Source organism: Gobio gobio (assembly GCF_949357685.1).
Source record: "Gobio gobio genome assembly, chromosome: 17".
Lineage (NCBI taxonomy): Eukaryota > Metazoa > Chordata > Actinopteri > Cypriniformes > Gobionidae > Gobio > Gobio gobio.
Window position 1 is genome coordinate 5,989,703 of NC_137110.1, and position 7,073 is coordinate 5,996,775.

Consider the following 7,073-nt stretch of genomic DNA (forward strand, 5'->3'; position numbering starts at 1 on the left):
ATCTTTGCTGAATAAAAAATAGTAAAGCCTAATTAATTTTTAATGTATAAAAGTAGCCTATATATGTATACACCATGGATTTATGGTGTAAAAATTGGAAATTTTTAGATCATGTTGTTAGTTCGCTGTCCTTTGTTAACAAATTCACCCTTACTGAAGTGTTACCAAATCATTTGGTTCTTTTATTTTCAGTTGTGCTGCTATTATCATAGCTGGATTCTTCTGTGAAAACCAACAGAGATATTTTGTTTGCTTAAATATTTAATAAGTCAAGGGTATTGAGATATATTATTGTGTCTGTTGAAGTTTTCCTAGACGATGGCCCACACAGAATCCGCGCCCACTGAAAGCTCAGCACAATTGGACCGACTGTCATTCACAAATCTCTGTGCATCCCCCGCCTCCTCCTTTATGACGTATTTTTGGAGTATTCTGAGCACATTTTACTATTTGAATCCATTGAACAGATGTAGAGAATCTGCCTGGGCCTCATTTAGCAGGAGCATTTCACACGGGTCACCGGCCGCTATCAGGTTAAACAATGGCAACCGCATCAATCTGCAGGCTGTGCCAATGCATTCTCTGGATCTCTTTCCATCACTCCGTTTGCATTCCTGTGTGTCTTAATTTCTTTTTCCGCTGAACTATTTGGGCAAACTTGAAGGACGCCTGATCCGTCGACCCCGTGTTCCCTGCAGATCTCTGCGAGTCGTCGGTAAAAGGCAGCACACGGGCTGTGCTCATCCGGCAGCTTTAGGTGGCTTTGTGACTGTACACGAAGGGATGATATATCCGCACAATTTCTTTGTGACATTCAAGAGCCCAAATATAACCGGCGGAGTCAACTGTGACAGCGCAGCATTGCGAGAGAGCTGAGAGGCGCAGCAACAATGACTGTAAACAACTTTGAACATTCGCAAGACCCCCTTGTCACACGTCCTGCTCCTCGACAGACGGAGGTAGTGACACTTTTGGTGGGGCGTTCCATTATAATGAGGACTAGCCTATTCTTGTATGTTAGTTTAATTTTTGTTTTTTTCCTGTCCTCCCATACTGTCACAGGAAGGGTTTGACAATCCTTGTCACATGTAAAGGTAAAGCTTTGCCTTCCGAAAGGCCATCTGTATTTAGAACAAGTTTGACGATCGCACCGTGACACACAGTTGAATCTGTCACCTGCTTGGAGAAGCATTTACATTTGCAATATTCCCAATTCATTTTACAAACATTTTAAAACCCACTTTCAGTGGAGAGGATATGGGATCGTTTTAAGATGAAAGCATGTCAAAAAACACTTAACCACCAGATTGCATAACCTCAATACTGGCCCCTATGACCCTCAACACTGGTCATAACTTCTTTAAAAAGGAAGTTGTTTACATTAAAAAAAGTTCGATTGGAATAATTGGATTAGGTCCTAGCCCGATCTGCCGGCGATTCGATTGAGCTTGGTCTGGTGATAGCCACATCTCAATCAGCTCCCTAGTTCAGTAGTCAGGGCACTGATCCATTGACTGATTCCCTGACCAGTGTCCTGACTACTGAACTAGGGAGCTGATTGAGACGCATCCAAGGTCTGATTGCTAGGTGGTCAGACTAAAGTTCTTAAAGGGATAGTTCACCCAAAAATGAACATTCAAGTTGTCACCCTCAAGTTGTTCCAAACCTGTATTAATTTCTTTGTTCTGCTGAACACAAAGGAAGATATTTGGAAGATTTTTTGTAAACGAGCAGATCTTTGCCCCCATTGACTACCATAGTATCCCCCCCCCCCCCACTATGGTAGTCAATGGGGGGCGAGAGCTTGGTTACAAACATACTTCCAAATATCTTCCTTTGTGTAAAGCAGAACAAATACATTTATACAGGTTTGAAATAACTTGAGGGTGAGTAAAGGATGACAGAATGTTTGGGTGAACTATCCCTTTAAAGTCCCCCTGTAGTCATTATCCCTCAGTAATTTTATCACTTTATCTTCATCTTTGATCACCAAAATGACCAAAATTTTCCTGTGAAAATAATTTCTCCATGCCTTAAAATTGCTTGAATTCTGGGGAGACTTTCCACAAGGTTTAGGAGTGCGTTTAATTTTTGACCATTCTTCTAGAAGCGCATTTGTGAGGTCAGGAACTAACCATAATCCCCCCTCCACCAAACTTTACACTTGGCACAATGCAGTCAGGCAAGTCCCGTTCTCCTGGCAACCGTTAAACCAAGACTCGTCCATTGGATTGGCAGACAGAGAAGCGTGATTGGTCACTCCAGAGAACACATCTCCACTGCTCTAGAGTCCAGTGGCGGCGCGCTTTACCCCACTGCATCCCACGCTTTGCATTGCACTTGTGATGTAAGGCTTGGATGATCTGCTCGGCCATGGAAACCCATTCCATGAAGCTCTACACACTGTTCTTGAGCTCATCTGAAGTTCACAGAAGTTTGGAGGTCTGTAGATATTGACTTCTGCGCACTGTGACCCTCAGCATGCGCTGACCCCACTCTGTGATTTTACGTGGCCTATCACTTCATGGCTGAGTTGCTGTTGTTCCCAATTGCTTCCACTTTGTTATAACACCACTAACAGTTGAGCGTGGAATATTTAGTACATTTCACGAATGGACTTTACACAGGTGGCAACCGATCACGGTACATCGCTTGAGTTCTCTGAGCTCCTGAGAGCGACCCGTTCTTTCATAAATGTGTGTATAAGCGTCTGCATGCCTGCTTGATTTATACACCTGTGGCCATGGAAGTGCTTGAACACCTGATTTCAATTATTTGGAGGGGTGTGCCAATACTTTTGGCAATATAGTGTATTTAAGAAATGCATTTTTTATTCTTACAAAGACCATGTGAAGCTGACATGATGTTAAATAAAGCTCAGCTTTGATGTATTCTAAACGTATCTACTGTAGATTCAATCTGGATGTCTATATTCTGATTCTAGTTTGAAACGGGCAGGTGTGTGCCTTATTGAGACAGGGAAACATTCGTCATGGTTGCATCACCGACAGAGACTTCACATTAATGCACAGACAGGACACCCTATTTGACACTACAGGACGGGATTCGTAGGAGAGGCCATTAGATCTGCAACACTTTATAGATTGATTCTCTCTCTTTCATTTTTACCTTCATCTGCTTCTGAGCGATTAAACACTATTCTCAATTGATTAGCCTCTATCTGAATGAATGCAGAAATGGACACGACCCCTATCCTGACTGAGAGCGGGCCGTGTTTTCAACCGAGCCGTGTAATAAAATGACAGAACTTCCATGGTTTAAGTTTTCAATCTGATACTGAAAACAATAATCTCTCTATTGGCTTCTATAAGGTAAAAGCTGACACAGCGGTCTGGCTAAAGCAATTGTTTTTGATTTGAGGAAATTATAACCAACCTGTCATATAGTTATCAACCGAGATGCAACTGAGTCAGACTCTGTTAAAAGATTTACCTTTGACTTTATTGTATTTTTTCAGTGGTCACTGTGAGTTGTGCTGGGTTGTTGTAATTTTCAGCATTAGATGGATTCTCCCGGTAGGTTGGATTTTTTTTTCTGCTCTTGTTTTATTGAGCAATTTTGGATTGTTATTAGGATTTGCATATTTGATCGGGCCTTTTGCATCTTGGCCTATGATTGTCCACTTCCTGATACAGCTCATAGGATATTTGATTCTGATTGGTCAATTGCGGCATTGAGTGATTATGTTTTTGTATAAATTTGCATATTTGACTTTTGAAAATAGCTACATACTGTTCATGGTCGGATTGCAGAATAATAATCAATCTATCTGTCTGTCTGTCCGTCTGTGTGTCCGTCTGTCTGTCTGTGTGTCTGTCTATCTGTCTGTCTGTGTGTCTGTCTATCTGTCTGTGTCTGTCTATCTGTGTGTGTGTGTGTGTGTGTGTGTGTGTGTGTGTGTGTGTCTGTGTGTCTGTGTGTCTGTCTATCTGTCTGTGTGTCTGTCTATCTGTCTGTGTGTCTGTCTATCTGTGTGTGTGTGTGTGTCTGTCTGTGTGTCTGTCTATCTGTGTGTCTGTGTGTCTGTCTGTCTGTCTATCTGTCTGTCTGTCTGTCTGTCTGTCTGTCTGTGTGTCTGTCTGTCTGTGTGTCTGTCTGTGTGTCTGTGGCTGTGTGTCTGTCTGTCTGTCTATCTGTGTGTCTGTCTGTCTGTGGCTGTGTGTCTGTCTGTGTGTGTGTCTGTCTGTGTCTATCTATCTATCTATCTATCTATCTATCTATCTATCTATCTATCTATCTATCTATCTATCTATCTATCTATCTATCTATCTATCTATCTATCTATCTATCTATCTATCTATCTATCTATCTATCTATCTATCTATCTATCATCTATCTATCTATCTATCTATCTATCTATCTATCTATCTATCTATCTATCTATCTATCTATCTATCTATCTATCTATCTATCTATCTATCTATCTATCTATCTATCTATCTATCTATCTATCTATCTATCTATCTATCTATCTATCTGTCCGTCCATTCCATCCATCCATCTATCTATCGTTCTATCTATCTGTCCATCCGTCCATCCGTCCATCCGTCCATCCGTCCATCCATCCATCCATCCATCCATCCATCCATCCATCCATCCATCCATCCATCCATCCATCCATCCATCCATCCATCCATCCATCCATCCATCCATCCATCCATTATTTGATCTTACCTAGGGCACCATGTGAGTCAAAGCAGTGCTTGCAGTAATTTTCTTGTCTCCTCCACTTCTATTAACCCTTCTCCATCGCCTCTAACCGTGACTCAGGGAAGTAGATTGTTGGTCTGCAGGTTGCATTTTTCCATTTGTCCTTTGCTGAGCCTTCTTGTGGCCTTGAGAGTAGCACAAGGCAGATTCATTGATTCGGTTGACCTTGAAGTGGTGTTTCTTTAAAGTGGTCATGATAAGTTTGTGATCAGATATCTCTCCGGTGGCTGATTGTGTCATCAGGACTCGCCTAGTGGTACTGTGATGTAGTATATCAGTCACTGATACAATCTCTGACATTACAACTTTAGGTGTACTTTAGTTAGTGTTGCCTTCCTTGTTTTTTCCCCCCGTCACTAACTAAATATATGGGTAATGTATCAGGTGCTTAAAACAAGTTATTTTATTGCACTATATTGCACAATCCAAAAGAACAATATGTCTGAAACAAAACCAGACAATATCCAATATTCTGAGCATAATATTTCTTACTTTTAATTATTCAAAATAAAACGAAGAGCAATATATTCAGCTTTTAGCCCTTAAATTAGTTGGGATTGGGAAAGACTATTTAACTTATGAATGCAATAAAGAAAATAGGAAAACAAATGAAACGCTCTGTGTTATTGATCTTGCATTTTACAAAGACACTATCAAATAAATATTAGAACACCCTCTCATAACTTGGAAGGCTGAATCGTATTGGTCTAGCATCTTCACTGCAGTCAATTTGTACCCAGGAGAGCAGCTCAAAAAACATAAACAACTTTTGTGCATGCGTATACACAGAAATCTATGCAAAGTTTTATGCTTGAATCCCCAGGTTTGATAGCGTCTCTCTCATGCGCCTCCAGCCAGGACTGTTTGCACATGTCCTGCATCTTATGATGGAAAGAAGCTTTTTTTCGGTTCAAATGAAATGCGCATTCCATTGATAGAGAAGATAGAGATTTTGATCCTGTCCGGAGGTGGAGGAAGTCTTTTTCTTGTTTGTCAATGTATTTAGTTTTAGTTGACCGAGCAATTGCCTACATGTCAAGAAAAGACTGCTGCAGTAATGAGTTTCTTCAAGTTCACTGATGAAGTCTAGGTATCAGGGAGAGGAAGGAGAGAAAAAGAGGGAACAGGTAAACAATCAAAGCTTAACCATATACACACATGCATAAAGAGTTGTGTAGTCAAATGCAAAAAAAAAAAATGATTATAAATAGATTAAATAAAGCGGTCATGATTAATCTCATTGCATTCTTGCTGATAATGTGACTCAATCGCAAAATGTTATTTTGACGGAAATAACATCACAACATTTATTTCCATCAAGAGAAGCATCAAGTTTTGCTCAAGATCTTGTATTGACAATGCAACCAGCACTCTGTAAAGTCTCCTCCAGATCATCCCAAACCTTTCAATGAATTTAAGGTCTGGATGCCAATTCATGTGTGCAAATGATTCTTCATGCTTTCTCCCAACCATTCGTTCACAATTTGAGCCTGATGAATCTTGACATTGTCCTCCTGGAATATGACCATGATGTGTCTTCCTACATGGTTGTTTAAAGGGGCCATGAGAAATAAAATTTTCCTTGAGCTTTTGACATATAAGAGGTCATCACACTCAGAACTAGACTTTTATACATGGGGTGGCCAAGGCTATTTTTGGGGTCCATAGACCGTGAAAGAATATCATGTGTAATTCTTATTTGTTTTCATTGTTTTGACCGATGTAACATGTGTTCTAATAAATAAGCAACCACAATTGCAGATACCAGTGAAATTTCACAATTATCAATACCAACTGATATCCCACAGCAAAAACTACAATATTTAAAACATTATTGAATACAAGTGAACAGTCAGCAATAAAGTTAGAACAGTGCTAAGAATTAAGTTTCCGGTCAAACGGTAGGCCTAATTCAGGTACAGAAACTGAATCATCAGCATCAAAAAAACAAAAAAACAAATGCATGTTAAAACTAGCTACAGAAGTCAAGATCAGTGGGGGATTTTTTTCTTTTCTTTCTTTTGTTCTTTAATTAACTTTAATGACAGACGGAAGGATGTAGGCTATAGGTTGCTGCAGTCACTTTAAGAGCAAATGCACAATATTAAATCTAATTCATAGACACGCGTCCGATTTCATTTGTCAAGTGCTTACGTCCGGTTAAGACATAACCGACTGTGTTTACTATGATACTCGCTATTTTTGGCATACCTTTATGTAAATTGTCCATTCGAGCGCAAGACGTGCTCTCTGTGTTCACGCTATTGATGAAGCACCATATTCCACGCACTAGACGCGCCTCATCTCATGTTTAAGCCGGTGATGCAAAACAGTGAATCTAA